General features: G+C 40.6%; 2 long non-coding RNA genes across 3 annotated transcripts in view; one reads left to right on the plus strand and one right to left on the minus strand.

Annotated features, from left to right (window-relative positions):
• The first annotated feature begins 74 nt into the window (after positions 1–74).
• The window catches only part of LOC307043833, a 69844-nt gene continuing 50574 nt past the window's right edge, over positions 75–19344 (plus strand). For both annotated transcript variants that reach the window (XR_013809457.1, XR_013809458.1), the window contains exons 1-2: positions 75–233; positions 7054–7141. This is a non-coding gene — a long non-coding RNA (uncharacterized lncRNA). The remainder of the gene's footprint in view (positions 234–7053; positions 7142–19344) is intronic.
• LOC307043832 lies at positions 6065–11042 on the minus strand. Its single transcript, XR_013809456.1, has 3 exons — positions 10099–11042; positions 6811–7000; positions 6065–6243 (listed from the first exon to the last, which is right to left on the minus strand). It is a non-coding gene; the product is annotated as an uncharacterized lncRNA (long non-coding RNA).

Consider the following 19344-nt stretch of genomic DNA (forward strand, 5'->3'; position numbering starts at 1 on the left):
TCCTAGTCTGACGTCACTTCCTCATCATCCCGGTGGAAGTTCAAGCAACGTATCACAAATAAAAGGTGGTCGCACTAATAACTGCGGTTACAAAGGTTCTACAATTAAGACTAAAAAACATTTCTTATAAAGTTAAATTCTGTGCAAAACATTTTTAATTAATAAAAATACTAATAAGGAAGAACAATTGATGCATCCAGCTGTCGGTGTTGAGTTGTGGCTTTCCTGCACAGGTAAGCAGTAATGAGAGGCTATATGCTGTAAATAATTTTAGCTAACACTCTCCCCTGTAATATATGGTTATGTATGTGCGTGTGAGTCTGCCTGTGCTCGGGGGGTGCACTTTACTTGAGAGGTAAATCATACAAACATGGGAAGTGCTTTTGTCTCATGAGTGGGACATGGAGGTGCAGATAAGGGGTTCACTTGAATGAACACAGACATGCTTGTCACCCCTCTTGACAAGTGCATCTTAACCAAACACACCTGCCTGTGTTGGTTTTATCGTTCTGCCACAACCAGTGCAGTATATACACACCACTGGCCTGAGGCTCCGGCTGGGCCATCCATCAAACTGAGATTATTGCACTTATCTAGAGTACATCTCTGAATGAAATGCTAAGGCTTAGTGAAATATTAGGCTGTACAAAAATGTGAGTCAGATAACATTTAATACATTTGAGGATATCGGCCTCATGTTTTGAATTAACCGTTAGGTGTAAACATTGTGTGAATAATGAGTACAATGTCACTTTGTAACTGTATAAAGGATGTGACAACATTTAGGATTTAGGTATCACACTTTAAAAAGGGCTTTTTACATAGTAGCCCTTATTAAAGGAATTACATTTTAACCAGAAGATACTTCTATTATTTAAACAAAATAAATAGTTATTATATATGAACAACTAAATACATGGCAATAAAACCATTCTTACCATCCAGTTTTCCTCTTTTATATCCTACGATGGTTTTGCTCCAATTTACCAAATTACATTATTGTAGATGTCTTGTGCCTCATTATACAGGACTGTCTCAGAAAATTAGAATATTGTGATAAAGTTCTTTATTTTCTGTAATGCAATTAAAAAAACAAAAATGTCATACATTCTGGATTCATTACAAATCAACTGAAATATTGCAAGCCTTTTATTATTTTAATATTGCTGATTATGGCATACAGCTTAAGAAAACTCAAAAATCCTATCTCAAAAAATTAGAATAGTTCCTCAGACCAAGTAAAAAAAAAAGATTTATAACAGCAAAACACAATCAAACATTTGAAAATGTCCATTAATGCACTCAGTACTTGGTTGGGAATCCTTTTGCACGGATTACTGCATCAATGCGGTGTGGCATGGAGGCAATCAGCCTGTGGCATTGCTGAGGTGTTATGGATGCCCAGGATGCTTCAATAGTGGCCTTTAGCTCATTAGCATTGTTGGGTCTGGTGTCTTTCAGCTTCTTCTTCACAATACCCCACATATTCTCTATGGGGTTCAGGTCAGGGGAATTTGCAGGCCAATCGAGGACAGTAATGCCATGGTCAGTACACCAGTTACTGGTGGTTTTGGCACTGTGGGCAGGTGCCAGATCATGCTGGAAAATGAATTCCTCATCTCCATAGAGCTTTTCAGCAGACGGAAGCATGTAGTGCTCTAAAATCTCTTGGTACACAGCTGCATTTACTCTGGGCTTGATGAAACACAGTGGACCAACACCAGCAGCTGACATGGCTCCCCAAACCATCGCTGACTGTGGGAACTTCACACTGGATTTCAAGCAACTTGGATTTTGCTCCTCTCCAGCCTTTCTCCAGACTCTGGCGCCTTGACTTCCAAATGAAATACAAAACTTGCTTTCGTCTGAAAAGAGGACTTTGGACCACTGTGCAACTGTCCAGTGCTTCTTTTCCTTAGCCCAAGTCAGACGCCTCTTCCGTTGTCTTGAGTTCAGAAGTGGCTTGACCATGGGAATACGGCTATTGTAGCCCATTTCCCGGACACGTCTGTGAACAGTGACTTTTGATACCTGGACTCCAGCTTCAGTCCACTGTCTTTGAAGCTCCCCCAAATTCTGGAAGCGACTCTTCTTCACAATGCTGTTAAGGCTGCGGTCATCTCTCTTGGTTGTGCAGCGTTTCCTGCCACATTTCCCCCTTCCAACAGACTTTTTGTGGATGTGCTTTGAAACTGCACTCTGTGAACAGCTTGCTCTTTGAGAAATTTCTTTTTGTGTCTTACCCTCCTGATGGAGGGTGTCAATGAGGGTCCTCTGGACAGCAGTCAGATCAGCAGTCTTCCCCATACTTGTGATTTAGTTTACTGAACCAAGCTGAGTGTTTTTCAAGGCTCAGGAAACCCTTGCAGGTGTTTCGAGTTAATTAGACGATTCAAGTGATTCGTTGAACACCCTACTAGTATACTTTTTCATGATATTCTAATATTTAGAGATAGGATATTTGAGTTTTGTTAAGCTGTATGCCATAATCAGCAATATTAAAATAATAAAAGGCTTGCAATATTTCAGTTGATTTGTAATTAATCCAGAATGTATGACATTTTTGTTTTTTTAATTGCATTACAGAAAATAAAGAACTTTATCACAATATTCTAATTTTCTGAGACAGTCCTGTATACACATTTCCTGAAAATGTAGCCCATCATATTTTATAGAAGGATTTAAAGTTGGCAATTTGATGAAACAAGATGTAAGATGACTCAAATTCTACTAAAAGGTCAATTCAACCAGCTATAAAAAAAAATTTTTATCGTAGGTTTGCACAAAGTTTGGTAGCACTGCATGAGTTTATAACAACAACAAAAAATGGCCAGACAGCATTTTGAACATTTTGGCTCTTGTTCTCGAGTGATTAATGGCTTATAGGGACACATTTGAAGATTGTGACAAGAGTTTGTTTACAAGTGAAGGCAAGATCTGATTAGCCTTTCCAGTCTATAAATGGAGTATGCTCAAACAGCTCTGTGTGTTTCCGAGTTATCCAGTCCCATCTCTGATCCACTACTCACATTCAGGCACATTTTATGATCGGTTATGGTTAGCCTTTTCGGCTTGAACTGAATAAAATAACGACCAGAGGAATGTTTATACACCAGCGGGGTCATGAAACGCTTCCTTAATTTGACAATAAGTCAAACACTTTCATATATTACCCCGTATAGGAACACAATACCACTGTACTGGTGCTTTGTGAGATAAGACATGAAAGACACGGCGTTCCAACATCACTTGAATCTTTTTATTACCCTCCTCTATGGAGAATACATTGGTCGTATAAAAACAAAACATCACGCTATAAATTAAAGTAACCTGGTACACTTTCTGAGGGAATAACGCTGAGGGTCATAAACTGTCCGACATGTAAGTGAACCTGCATGCATGGCGGGGTCCACATGTTGAACCATATTAGCTGTGGCCCCTAACGGCTGGGCCTCCATCCATCCCATGCACATGGTTCTGGTTTAGATCCCTTTCTTCAACACTAGATAGGTTGTATTACATTTATTAAACACTTTAAAAAATCTCTGGCTGCAAGATTGTCCATCTGTTGAGGACAAGAGAAAATATATGAAAGAGGCATGAGGCGGAGAGGGGAAACAGTTGTGATGTCAGTGCCGGTCTTAATGTGGTGCAGGTCTGAGCTCTGGACGGATGACTGATTTAAAAGGTATAGCTTTTAGCCGAGTGAACAGTTAGATCACAGGTGAATTTTAATAAAAAAAGAAGGAGAAAGGCACACAAATCACCTCTGCTTGGCTCTCAGGAATGTTTTTGTGCACGGCATTGATATATAGGTGCAGATGTGCGACTGCGGCGTGACGAGCAGAGCTTAAAAGGCCTGCTAAGCTGGGGCAACATGTCAGGCCGGTTACTCCCTTAAGGCCTTGATTTCTACCTTGTAACCTCAAAAAACTGAAACTAATGCCAAGGAATAACGGCAACATCCATAATTCACTGTTCAATGAGCTTTATTTACGATTGTCCAGAGAAGCAACAGTGATATCTAAAGGTCCTATTGATAATATTTGGTGGGGTTTCTCGCCAGATTCAAAACCTTATCAATAAAACTAAACAAAATCCCATTAATTCTGAATCCAAGCATCCAATTAGCACGGGTTTGTTTGTGCAGGAGGTGTTCCCCTTTTGCATGTCAATCATACTATGTGCACAGCTCTCTACTCTGCAGATAACACAAGGTCCCTTCTTCTATGGTTTACCATATCTGACCGCCAAAGCTGTGCAAAATATTAGCCTAGCTGGACGAGTCAAGATTCAAGATATGTTATTGTCCTTGTCATAAAGTGATGGGGGATGAGACTATGGTCAGGTCTACTACACACATGATTGCCCTTTTCGTGGGGAAAATGTAGTCTCCTCAAGTGATTGAATCAGAGATATTCATGTAAAACAGTGAGGCTAAAAAAGAGCTTGAGATCAGGTGCTGCAACAGCTTTGACCAGCTATGTCATTGACTGTCATGGTGAAGACATGACATCTACGTTCACACCCTCACAGATGGCATTGAGCTCTGGAGAGTAACTGATAGGCGATCACAGAGAAGCAGCTGAGTTGAGCTTGGTTCCAACAGCTCTCTCTCAAGGGCGAGGGAACTCTGATAGAACCCCTGCTCCTTCACGATGAATCGTATTGCATTATCGTTCAGGTATCTGATCAAATGCCTCGTGGACACCTCCCTGTTGGACATGCCTGACATGTCTTTACAGGGTGGGGTCCATGAGGCCTCAGAACATTTCAAATCAACACCCTAAAACTATCTAAGATAGTTTTAGAATTGTGCACTGTATACAATTGCCCAGCCAACACTTTAAGACATTACATATCTAAATAACGATCAGACTTAAATATACTTTCATATAAAATACTAAATCAAAAAAATATAAAGAACGTTGTCTTTCTGTTTGCAGTTTGACAAATACAATGTACTGTACATACATTCATCCATTCAACTCCTCAGAAACAGATGACATTGCTTAAAAGGGTAGAGCCTAAATAATAATTTCAGCGGCTTTTATATTCTATAAACGCAAGAAAACAGATACAGATATAAGCCTGTGCAGTAGGCCTCTGTGAAATGTATTCCTATGCACAGTTTAATGTCAGCAGCACACTCGGGGGTCATGTGTTGCGGGGCAGGAGAACAGGTGTCGACCCTGCAACAGCACGAACACACTCATCCAGGCCAGAGGAAGCACCCACACGTGTATGCCCCGCAGTCAGCCCCGTACAGGATGAAATAATTCATCAGAACTGTTCAGAAGAGACGTTGTGAGGCTAAGTTCAGAGGCATGCTAATGACAAGAGCATGTTCGCAGGGAAAAGGAAAAACTGTCAGCTCTGAATGAATTGAGAACGGCAGAACAGAGGTTAGGCCATTTCAAACTCCTTATATCTCTGTATAATCTGTGTAGAGGGCTTGCAAATGCCTGACAGAAATTGGTGGTTTTGTAGCACATGGCTCATGCATTATTTTATGCTCTCTTGACTTGTATGGATTTCTTGAGTCCAGTTCTTTACAGCACAGCTTATTGGATATTCCAAGATGAAAAATGTTGGATAAAGAATGTTGCTTTCTTTCAAACCCCTGTCAATGCTTTTTGATACATATTTATATTCAACATATGGACTACTTTTTTCTAAAACCCTGCTGCTGAAGACAGATTTTTTCAATCAAAAAAAGCAACTGCATTTTTAAGTGGAATGATTTAAAGTGATTTTTAAGTAATGAATGTACAACACGCTCTAAATGACTCCCTCGAGATTAACATTTTTTATGGAATGTATGGTTTCCAGGCATTTGCATAGCCAATAGGATATATGTATATGTATGTGTCTTAACTTAAAAAGCAGTGAGACATTTAAATGTAAAACAAATACTGCATTCGGAGAGAGTGCGTATTAAATAAACATACAAATATAAAGTAGTATTACCTTAGCCCTACAGAAAAAACGAGTGGGTGCATCATTACGTTCAGCAGTCTTCAAAGCTCGAAGCAGAATCAGCTTATTACCAGTTTCTACAAGGATAAACATCCCACACAGCCACTCAGTCTGCACAGTTTTATTGCAATTTGCCTATATTAAGTATCAAATTAACATTTTCTTCCAAAAAACATGTATATACAACACCATTTGGCAGAGTCAGACTTGCGTCTATTTGAGATGAAACTTTCATGATTCCTGAAGAGACACTGGTCCTGAAAACTGGAACAGAAGAAGTAATGACAATTGGGATAACATAGTATTTATAAATATTCAAGGTTCAAGGTTCTTTATTTGTATAAATGGTCTGCATATTTTGTCCATTTACTTACATTTAATATTCCATCATGTTGTCTTATTATCATTGCAATTGCACAATAAATTAAACAGATATAGTAGTTAACAGATATAGTATGTCAAATAGGACACGATTGATTAATAAAATTGAATTGCACGTTAAACTGGGCCTATAATAACATGTAGGGTGTAATATGAGGCCTTTGCGTATTAGTTAGTCATTTAAGATCGCAGTTCTTTAGCATGAATTAGTTAGTGTCAGATTGCACAATTTGTAAATGTCGGGTTGGTTTATCTTTGCTAACAATTTGTTAAATTGATGTATCTGTATATTTTAATTTAAAATAATAATAATAATAATTCAAAGCATTACAAAACAATAATTTGGCAGACCCCTGCCGTACATTTGAGGACCATTAAGGGTCACATACCCATGTTCTGGATTACTACTGTAATTGGCAGTTTGTGAATGAAAAGATAATGTCCCCCCACCTTTGGGTGCCAAATGATGACCTTTGTTCTCACTCCTCTAAAGGCCAAGAAAGTGTGAGCAGCGCCAACCTGGAATGACATATTTCACAGATTACACTACGGATGGCTTGTCAGGTTAGATGATAGCTGCCATGATGTGCCATTACTGGTGTCAGCGACCCGGTAGCTTTGGTGATCAAGCCTTGAAAACCTAAAAAAAAAAGGATATTATGTTAAATGCCACATTTTTTGTTTTCGTAACAGATTCACAATACCAGAGAAGAGCGTGTGTTACTCTGAGTCAACGGTGTCTGCTGGAGGTCAGTGTTCCCTGGAGTCGTTCCTCGCTGAGGTCAGACACACTGCTGCACTGTCATCATCCCTCTTGTTCTTCTTCTTTCTTCTCCGGGACACATCACAGACACTTTTATAATCTCCACACACTACATCTTCACCTGGGCTAACATGTCTTCCAGATGTTGTAATCGTAGCAGCTTTAGAACGTCTTCTCTGAACAGTTAGAAGGAAAGATTATTCCTTTTCAAACAAGTCTTTTTCTACTTCTGTAAGGTGACGATATATTGAAAATTGTGGAAATCTTTTTTACATTGACAATGTGACAACAAAGGTCAAGGTCTGTGATGGAGAAATGCTGAAGTATTGTCTAATTTTTGTGTCATATCAACCACAAAAGGTTACACAGATGACATTAAGCGCAGCTGACATCTCTGATTGGCAATTTGAGACTCATGACCTTTTGTGATGTACACAGTGGGAACTGTACTGTGATTTCTTGATATCAAAATGACAATTGATAATGAACACTTTTGTAGATCACGTTTGCAAGACGGCTCTAATTCATTCTTTAAGTCACCTTAGCTGCAGTCGTAAAAAAAGGATATTAATGTCCCTCATTTCATTGCATCTCATTATCATACGCAAAATGCTTGTTGAATGAATGATGCCCTCCACTTGTTGTCTTTATGTTTGTGACACACAAATGTCTTATTTCGACTTTAATTACATGTATCTGTTGGAAATGTTAGCACACTTTCCTAAAATCTGAGATTCAAACATAGCCCGTACAAACTAGCTTAAGTACATCACACATTTTTGAAGTTTGAAGTTGGAGCTTCCTTGTACAAAACACAATGTACAAAAACAATCTCATTAAATGTTTTTGTATGTTTCAGTAACAGTAATGCTATCACTCATTGCCAGTTGCAAGCTAACAAGCTAACAAAAACACAAACAATAAAAGATGCTAACTACACTCTTCATACATGCTGTTCCCAACACATTGGACTCCTCAACTTGATGAGTCAAACATGTAGCTATGGCCTCAATCTCACCAATGTTTCCCCCAATGGAGAAACAATACACACCCAAAAGTATTGCCATAGAGCTCGATGTGTCCTGGCCTGATACAGAATGTGTCAATGAGGGACAAACAGTACAGTATATGTGCTTCAAGCTCCTTTCAAAGTAAAAACTAACCCCCCACCCCCTGTTTTGCACGAATAAAAAATAAATAAAAATGAATCAATGGGTACTTTGACATGGGTCATGTAGGACTTTATTCACTAGAAGGAAAGGGAAACCTGGGTCTTCATTAATGAAACAGTGACAAATTGACTTTATGCAAACTTTACATTTTGCTCCTTTGGGAATATCAATATGTCAAACAGACTTAATCCACACATTGTGACAACACACCTGACAGTTAATCCCTTCAATTTGAATTGATTTTGATAACAACATGGTTCACTGTAAGCCTTTCTATCTGTTTGTAAATAGTTACCCATTTTCAATTATGAATATGTTTAAAACCTAATTTTAATGCCTGTAAAAAAAGAAGGCACATTAAAACATGGCTTTTGCCACAAATAAGCTATTTTCCAGCAGAAAGGCCAATTTGATGCTCATCATGTGCCCTGGTGTACCTAAGAGCTGTTTAAAGAACATCAATGCAAAGAGGGATTAAATATTCCTGTATTTTGCTAATCATTTATGAAATGCATAATTATCTCAGCTGCTTATTGAGAGGATTAGGAATCATTGATTCTCCCTCTCTTAGTGTATATATAGTGTCTACCTAACCCTTTCAAACTCCCCAATAGAAATATTCTGAATAATACGTATGTATATAGTTGGCAGCGTTGCACCGTGGTTCATATTTCATGCAATGTGAATGACTAATCCATGAAATGTGTGGGAGGGATGATTAACACAGACACCAGCACTGAAAATATGTTTGCTTTGAAACTCTGAATGTGATACGTACATGAAAACTATGAGTAATTGGCAGTGAATGGCCGCCCGTGTAGATTTAGAACTCAGAAATGCAGTTTATGACTAATTGTGTTAAGTGAAAATAAAGTGCACTTTTGTTCCTGGGCTAATTAGCTTTTTAATGTTTGCGAGGGTGATTGTGGAGGCTCTCCTGGGCCCCGCTGCATGTGGAGTGAGCCCTCTAGCTCTCCCGTGGGGAAGGAGCGCTTGTTACATGTTAGCCTGCGGGCCAGAGGAGAGCAGAGGAGGCAACACTTGTTGAGAAAGAGGCATGAACAGAAACAGTTCCGACAGCAAGGTGTTGTTGGGGCTAAAGCTGAAGCCACATTACAGTATGATTTTCAAACCTTATCAACGTTTTTTCCTATTGTAAAACATGGACACCCAAGTCTGTTTTACCAGCTTGTTTTACACACATTTGATATTTTCAATACACGTTGTAAATAAATGCACAATTCCTGGAAGTACATAACATATTTATTTTATACCATCAAGATTGAGGTCTTGGTGGAGATTATGTGATTTTTTTGAGGTAAGAAATGCACAAGAAAATACTAACCTTTAAAGCAATACAATTATCATTGCAAACACTGCAGGGTCACATTATTTCAAGCAGTATTTCTCAGACCATGTACTGTTCTCGTTTTCAACGTGTGGATATTGAAACTTAACAGCCAGTTAAACTCTCCTCAGCATCATTCCTCCAAGTAACAGGCAGGTGTTGTATTTGGCAGGGATTTTAATGATAAGAAGTGTGAAACTGAAACAAAATACATTTCTCCATAAGTACACATAAAACAATGATATGTTCTTAACATTTACAGAATAAATGTACTTTTTACAAGAACAGGTTATTGCAGGTAAATATGCAATGCAACATTACACAGCATTACGTAACACACTATAACACAGCAACAAGTTCTTAAATTTTTTTTTTTTATCCTTAATACAAAAATATATTACCACAAATAATATCAAACACTTGTAGCTAAGATAATAATTAGTAACTTGACTTACTGATAATGCCACGTTTTGGGCTTAGAACGAAGGATGGATGGGGATTCTGCAGCTAGTGTTCCCATTACATGCTTATTGCATTAGTGTCCATGTGTAAAAGGACTTCCTGGAACTTAAGGAAGTGGTCATAGCCACAAAGGAAGTGCCATCTCTTTCAAAGTACATTTCAAAATAAAAGCTGCCTTCTTACTGCTAATACATTCTTATTTGTGTTCCATGACACTCCCCGCCTGGCGTCATTAATGATGTCATTTTCTCTTTCCTGTTACTCCTCAGAAGCCAGGAGAAGCACAAGGTCCGAGATAGGCCTTGTATATGTCTTTTTAGGTTGGTGAGAAGACACTTTTACTTCCACTTTCCTTACTACTCCATCTGAGCTCGGAAGGGTTTTTGTTATCCGCCCCATGGGCCATTCACTCCGACGTGCCTGCTTGTCTTTCAACATCACTATGTCCCCTTCTTTTAGATTTGGTTTCTTGCAGTGCCATTTCTGCCTCGTCTGAAGTGTACTTAAATACTCTTTCCGCCATCTTGTCCAGAAAATGTCTGCAAAGACTTGAACTCGCTTCCACTGATGTCTGAACAAGTTTCAGTTTCAGAGAACTCCCCTGAAGGAACCGCAGGTATGCCAATCTTTTGTGTTAAAAGCATTGACGGGGTTAAGATCAGTGGAGCTTCAGGGTCTGAGGACACCGGTATCAGTGGCCTGGAGTTGATAATGGCTGTTACTTCGGCCATTAATGTACATAAGACCTCATGAGAGCGCTTGGACTTCCCTTGTTGAAGTAGCATTGAATCCAGGATGCGCCTAGCAACCCCTATCATGCGCTCCCAAGCGCCTCCCATGTTGGATGCATGTGGTGGGTTGAAAACCCAGGTGCATTTTTGAGTCAGGAGATAGTTTTCGATTGTGGTTTCCCCAGGACTGTTAGGTAGAAGCAACAACTCTTTTGACTCTTCTCTGGTCCCCTCCCCAATCTGATCAATGATGACATGTATAGCCGCATGTCATCATTTCAGCGCTGGTTGTCTTGGTGGTGCCCAGCAAACAATGTGGGCTTCGTGAATAATTGGACAGCCTTCTGGGGAAAACCTGGTCTGATTAAGAGAGACGGCATTCATCCTACTTTGGAAGGTGCAAATCTCATTTCGGCAAACATTTCAGGGCTCTGTGGACTTAATCCATGACAAACTGGAGTTGAGACCAGGAGGCAGAGTCGCAGTCTTACACGCTTCTCTGCGCTCTCTCCTAGGCAGTCATCCATAGGAATCCCGACCCCAATAAAATACCCAATATTAACGGTGTGTGTGTCTGCCCAAGGACAATTTAAGGTAAAACCTAATAGAGGTGTCATACATAATAACCTAATAAAAGTAAATGTAACAACTACTACAGTGCAACAAAACAGGAAGATTAAATGTGGTCTCTTAAACATAAGATCTCTAGCATCTAAAGCAATACTGGTAAATGATTTAATATCAGATTATAATATTGATATATGCTGTCTCACTGAAACTTGGTTGAGACATGAAGAATATGTCAGCATAAATGAGGCCACTCCACCCAGCCATATCAATACTCATATTGCCCGAGGCACGGGCCGAGGAGGTGGAGTTGCAGCAATCTTTGACTCAAGTTTACTTATCAATACTAAACAAAAATTAAATTATACCTCCTTTGAAAGCCTCATTTTCAGTCTTACGCATCCGACCTGGAAAACTTTGCAGCCAATCTTATTTGTTACAGTGTACCGTGCACCAGGTCCTTATTCAGAATTCTTATCAGAATTCTCTGAGTTTTTATCAGCTTTGGTACTTAAAACAGATAAAGTAATTATCGTAGGTGACTTTAATATTCATGTTGACGATGATAAAAATAGCCTTACTGTTGCATTTAATTCTATATTAGATTCTGTTGGTTTCTGTCAGAGTGTAAATAAACCAACCCACTGCTATAATCACACTCTTGACCTTGTTCTGACTTATGGTATTGAAATTGAGCAACTATTAGTCGAACCGCATAATCCTGCTTTATCCGACCATTTCTTAGTAACTTTTGAAGTACTGTTACTAGACTACAAAGCATTAGCCAAAAGCTCCTGCAGCAGAAACCTATCTGTTAGTGCTATAGCCAAATTTAAGGAAGAGATTCCACCAATACTTAACTCGATAGCATGTCTGCATGTAGGGGAGGAAACTTATACAAAATGTACACCCCCCCAAATTGATCATGTTGTTGATAGTGCTACAGATGCGCTGCGAATAAAATTAGACTCTGTTGCTCCTTTGAAAAAGAAGAAAATAAAACAACATAGATTAGCTCCATGGCATAATGCCGAAACCCGCAAAATAAAGCAAAAGTCGAGACAACTTGAAAGGATATGGCGTTCCACTAAACTTGAAGAATCTCGTTTAATTTGGCATATTACTCTCAATGAATATAAGAAAGCACTGCGTAAAGCGAGAGCAGCATACTACTCTTCATTAATAGATGAGAATAAGAATAATACAAGATTTCTTTTCAGCACTGTAGCCAGGCTGACAGAGAGCCACAGCTCGACTGAGCCTTCTATTCCCATAGCACTCAGTAGTAATGATTTTATGTGCTTTTTTAACGATAAAATTGTTACTCTTAGAAACAAAATCAATGACCTCTTGCCTTTGACCAGTATAGTGTTATCAACAGCTCCCGGAAACGTAAGTTCTAATAATATTACACTAGATAGTAAACTAGAATGCTTTTCAGCCATAAACCTTGAACAATTAAATTCAATGATTCTCTCTTCTAAACCATCAACGTGTATCTTAGACCCGATTCCAACTAAGCTGTTAAAAGAAGTTTTTCCATTAATTAGCACTTCTTTATTAAATATTATGAATATGTCTTTATTATCAGGCTATGTTCCAAAATCATTCAAAGTAGCAGTGATAAAACCGCTTCTTAAAAAGCACAACCTCGATCCAGAGGTTTTAGCCAACTATAGACCTATTTCTAATCTTCCGTTCCTCTCAAAAATTCTTGAGAAAGCAGTCGCAAAACAGCTGTGTGATTACTTAAGAAACTATGATTTATTTGAAGATTTTCAGTCTGGCTTTAGAACACAACATAGCACAGAGACAGCTCTGGTTAAAGTCACAAATGACATTCTAATAGCCTCTGACAAGGGACTTGTCTCTATTCTTGTCTTACTCGATCTTAGTGCTGCATTTGATACTATCGACCATGATATCCTATTGCAAAGACTAGAGCACTTAGTTGGCATACAGGGAACTGCTTTAGGCTGGTTTAGGTCCTATCTATCTGAACGCTCTCAGTTTGTACGTGTCAACGATGAATCTTCCATGCAAACCAAAGTTAGCCATGGAGTGCCACAGGGCTCAGTGCTTGGACCTATTTTGTTCACCCTATATATGCTTCCATTAGGCAATATTATAAGGAATCATTCTGTAAACTTTCATTGTTATGCGGATGATACTCAACTATATTTATCAATCAAGCCTGATGAAATTAATCATCTAAATAAAATTCAAGACTGCCTCAAGGACTTAAAAACGTGGATGACCTTAAATTTTTTGATGTTAAACACGACCAAAACTGAAGTTATTGTACTTGGCCCGAAGAATCTACGAAACAAATTATCTAAAGATATATTAACTATGGATGGCATTAATTTGGCCTCCAGTGAGACTGTAAGGAATCTTGGTGTTATATTTGATCAGGATTTATCCTTTAACGCCCACATAAAATCAATTTCAAGGACCGCCTACTTCCATCTACGTAACATTGCAAAAATCAGGCATATCTTGCCTCAAAACGATGCAGAGAAACTAGTCCATGCATTTGTTACTTCAAGGCTGGATTATTGTAACTCCTTATTATCAGGGTGTACCAAGAAGTCAGTCAAGTCGCTTCAGCTGATTCAAAATGCTGCAGCTCGTGTACTAACCAGAGTTAGGAAAAGGGACCACATTACTCCTGTTCTGGCTGCCTTACACTGGCTCCCTATAGAACACAGGATAGAATTTAAAATTCTTCTTCTCGCCTACAAAGCCCTTAATGGGCAGGCGCCATCTTACCTTAAAGAACTCATTATACCCTATTGTCCTACTAGGGCATTGCGTTCCAAGAATGCAGGGTTGTTGGTTGTTCCTAGAGTCTCTAAAAGTACAATGGGAGCCAGAGCCTTTTCTTATCAAGCTCCACTTTTGTGGAATCAGCTTCCAGTTTGTGTTCGGACGGCAGACACCCTATCCGTTTTTAAGAGTGCGCTTAAGACTTTCCTTTTTGATAAAGCTTATAGTTAGGGCTGATTAGATTCAGCCCCTAGTTTTGCTGATATAGGCTTAGTTTGTCGGGGGACATCTTACTTCTTCCTTCTCTCTGTCTATACCTGTGTACTCTCATGTTCCGATTAACCCAGCTTCCCCAAATGTCTTTCTTTTTGGTGTCTATATACGCCGGGATCCGGAGTCATGGATGATCCTGCGGTCCTGTGTCATGGATTGCGAGTCCTGGATCTTGAGACGTGGCTGCGGTCCTGGATCATAAGTCCTGGATGGATATCCTCGTGGATTCATCTTCTTATTATACACACATGCATTTCAAAACATTTGGACTACCTATGTTGCAAATGTATTATCTTTTCAATTTACACACGGCATCTATTGCACGTCTGTCCGTCCTGGGAGAGGGATCCCTCCTCTGTTGCTCTCCCTGAGGTTTCTCCCATTTTTCCCTTTAAACTGTGGGGTTTTCTCTGGAAGTTTTTCCTTGTACGATGTGAGGGTCTAAGGACAGAGGGTGTCGTATTGTCATACTGATATTCTGTACAAACTGTGAAGTCCACTGAGACAAATGTAACATTTGTGATATTGGGCTATATAAATAAACATTGATTGATTGATTGATTGATGCACCGATGAAGTTTGTGCCACAATCTGACCGTAGCTGCTTTGATGGTCCTCTAATGGAGAAAAATCTACGAAGTGCGTTTATCATGCTTGAAGCAGTCATTGACTCAATTATCTCGATGTGGATAGCTCTTGTGGACATACAAGTGAACAATACTACCCATCTCTTGCTATTGGCACTGCCGCCTCTTGTTCTCCGGGAGACAACTTCCCAAGGTCCAAAGACATTAAGCCCCACGAAAGAGAATGGTGGTTCTTGTTGTAGGCGCTCTGCAGGCAAGTCCGACATCTGTTGTTGTTCCAGTCTCCCACTTAGCTTCCTGCAGATTACACATTTATGGATCAAGCTGTTGATGTTTTTCTTTGCTCCCACTATCCACAAACCACTTGAACGGATAGCTCCTTCTGTGAAATGCCTCCCTTGATGTCTCGCCTTTTCATGATGATGGCTGATGAGCAACCTACCAATATGATGATTTCCTGGGATAAGGAGAGGATGGATCTCATCTATTCCTACATTAGAATGGATTATTCGACCTCCTACTCGTAGCTGCCCTTCCTCATCAATCATTGGATGAAGCTTCTGTAGGGGACTGTTTGAAGGAAGAGCCTGCCCTTTCCGAATACATTTAATCTCCTCAGAATACACTTAATTCTGGACACTTTTAATGATTATATGCTCTGCTTTTTTGATCTCAGCAATAGTGGTACCTGTTGGGCAGATATGCCATCCCCTGCAGCTGGGGTTGTCTGATTGTTTGCTGAAACCTTGTGCAATGTGACAGAGACGAGCTGTACTCTTCGTTAGAGAACTCCAAGATGAGAACCGTTCAAAACGTTTTGTGCCAAGCTCCTTTACTAAGACTTTGGTGGAATAAGCCCTAACTATTGGACGGATCTCTACTTCTGAATCTGGATCGACCACTTCGAACTGAGGATTGCTGTCGGATGTAGAGTTCTCAGGCTCCAGGAGAAACGATGGTCCAGACAGCCAGTTGACACTTTGCAGTTGACCTGCAGAAACAGACCGTGTCCCATGATCTGCAAGTTGACTGTCTTATACGTTGCACCCTGTTGTGCACATACACATAGAACCTTCGTGAGTCATTGCAGATATATCCTAAGACAACTTTGCTATCAGTATAGAATGTCACTTTGTCCAGCTTCTGCCCTATTTCTTCTTTGACAAACTCTGCAACCTCTACCGCCAGTACTGCTGCACAGAGTTCTAGTCTGGGAATAGTTGGTTCTGATGAAGGTGCGAGTTTGGCCTTGCCGAGGACAAAACCAACCTCAGTGTGACCTTTTTCATCTGTCACCTTCAAGTAAGCGACTGCGGCAATTGCTTTGCATGAGGCATCTGAAAATACGCAAAGTTCGGTTGTTTTGGACTTTGAAAGAGGGAATGAAGCATAAGTTCGAGGCACATCCAACATTTTCAGCTCCTGTAGCGAGTCCTGCCATCTCCTCCATACTGTGTACTTACTTTCAGGGAGGGGTGTATCCCACTCTGTGTTTTCAGATGTTAGCTCTCTTAGGATAAGTCTTTCCTGTATTGTTACCGGAGCAAGTCCAAGGGGGTCAAACAAACTGTTTATTGTGGAAAGTACACCACAGCGTGTAAAGGGCTTCTGGCATTTTGGAACTTGAAATGTTAATGTGTCCGACTTCATATTCCAGCTCACTCCAAGGCTGCGCTGAACTGGTAGGTCATCAACCAAAAGATCTCAGTGCTTGATGTCTTTGGCTCGATCCTCCTTGGGGAAGGCATTCATGACATCCGCACAATTAGATGCAATCTTGTGAAGCTTTATATTGGATTGTGCCAACACGGCTTGAGTCTTTTCCAGTATGTCAATGGCTTCTTCTTTTGTAGGGAAAGACCTCAGGGCATCATCTACATAAAAGTCTCTTTCTACGAAATGACGAACGTCGCTTCAGAAGTCTTTCTCTCCCTCTTGTGCTGCCTTTCTCAGCCCATAAGTAGCAACTGCTGGGGAAGGGCTGTTTCCAAATACAAGGACCCTCATGCGATACTCCACCACTTCATTATCAAGGTTGTTGTCACGATACCACAAGAACCGCAAGAAATCTCTGTTGTCCTCCTGTACAATGAAGCAATAAAACATCTGCTGTATATCAGCGGTGACAGCGACCGGGTCTTTTCTGAACCTCAGGAGGACCCCCAACAGCCCATTATTGAGATCAGGCCCAGAGAGCAGCACATCGTTAAGAGACACTCCCTCAAACTGCGCACTGGAGTCAAAAACTACCAGAATCTGTTCAGGTTTCTGAGGATGGTACACGCCAAAGGTGGGGATATACCAACATTCCTTGTCTGCTTCCAGTGGTGGTGTCAATTCAGCGTGCTTGTTATCCAAGATTTTTTGCATGAATTCGGTATAGTGGCTCTTCATAGTGGGTTTCTTTTCCAAGGTACGTCGCAGAGACATGAGACGTTGGTGAGCTGCCTGTCTGTTATTCGAAAGACGTCTTCTTGGCTCACGAAAGGGCAAAGGAGCCACCCAACTGTGTGAAGTGTCCTTAACAAATTCCATTTCCATTATCTGTAAGAAAGCCAGGTCTTCAATTGAAGGTGCAAGGTGATTTTCGTCCTCAGTTCTTTGGAAGACTGTCTGGCCGAAACATTCCTCTGCTTCAAGATTCTTTGGTTTTTGCATATGAGACCAGTCTGGAGTGACCTGTGGGCAGCCCAGGTTGAAGTTCTCCTTGACTCTGACTAGACTCTCACAGGGTGTCAAATGGCTTGGTCGACCATTCTCAAGGATGCAGGTTTTCAGAGTGCTGACCTCTTTTTTCTTGTGTGCACCACCAAGGCACACATCACCTACAATGACCCATCCAAGGTCCAGTTTTTGTGCATACGGAGCATCATAAGGACCATTAAACTATTTTCGGACTTTGTGGACTCGTAGAATGTCCCGTCCCAGGAGTAACAGGATATCTGCGTTGTCATCAAGTGCCGGTAGTTCATTAGCTATGGCCCGCATGTGGCTGTGGTGATATGCGGCTTCAGGAGTAGTAATTTCTTCTCTATTGTTCGGCACATGATTGCACTCTATAAGAGTTGGGAGAGGGATGCTTGTCTTTCCGTCGAGTGACTCCACAATGAACCCTTGAGCTCTTTTACCGGATACATCAACAACCCCTGCGCAGGTTCTTAAGACATATGGTGCTGGCATTCCCTGAACGTTAAACACATCAAAAAATTCCGTGCTGGCTAATGAGACATTACTTTGGTCATCCAAAATGGCATACATTCTCTTGCTTTCTTCACGACGATCACATGGGTATACATTTACCAGACATATCTTAGAACATGACTTTCCACTGAAACTGTCTCCACAGACTTGTGTACACATTGGTTGTGCGGCTTGGTTAGATAAGTGCGCGAAGGAAGTTACCTGCTCCCCGCCATGTTCTTTATAGGGACCTGATGGCTTTGGTAGGTGTGGAGCACGACCTGGATGAAGTGCTGTTAAATGTCTCTCACTTTCACACTCTGCACATTTTACCACTATTTCGCAGTTCTTGGCCTGATGAGAAGTTGAGGCACAACAGCGAAAACATATGCCCTTTTCTTTGAGTAATTTCTTCCTATCCTCAAGAAGCATGGCTCTGAAACTCTTGCATTTCCCAAGTGCGTGAGGTTTCTTGTGTATGGGGCATATTTTTCCAGGATCTTCTGATGATGTCTCTGCATTGTTGGCAGTTTCGATGGACACGCTGGTTTTATGCACTGTGACAGGGTATTTGCTGATGGGCTTTCCTACTGGTCTTTCCTTTATCAAAGGTGTAGTAGAGACTGTGGTATTGAAGCTGGGGTCGTTCCTAGCCTTGGTCTCACGTTGTATGAACTGAGAAAAAATGGAGAAAGGTGGAAAGGCTACTCCATGTTCTTCTTTGTATCTGGAACCTACAGACATCCACTTTTCCTGCAGATGAAAAGGCAGCTTGTCTACAATAGGACCCACACCTCTTGCTGTGTCCAAGAATGTCAAGCCAGGTAGGTATCCATCCTCTTTGGCTGCTTCTAGTTCAAAGAGCAGGTCACCAAGCTCACGGAGCTTGTGGTTCTCTTTATTAGAAATCCTTGGAAAGTTTTCTATTTTAGAAAACAGAGCACTCTCTATGGCTTCAGGCAAGCCGTAACTTTCCTCCAGCCTTGACCAAATCATTTTGAGGCCGACAAATGGGTGTCTGACATTGACTGATTTCAGTCGACGTGCTTGTTTGCTTGACTCTGGCCCCAACCATTTTATGAGTAAGTCAATTTGTTCATGAGCAGAAATATCCAGACCCTCCACAGAGCTG

The sequence above is a fragment of the Notothenia rossii genome, assembly GCF_949606895.1.
Source record: "Notothenia rossii genome assembly, chromosome: 6".
NCBI lineage: Eukaryota > Metazoa > Chordata > Actinopteri > Perciformes > Nototheniidae > Notothenia > Notothenia rossii.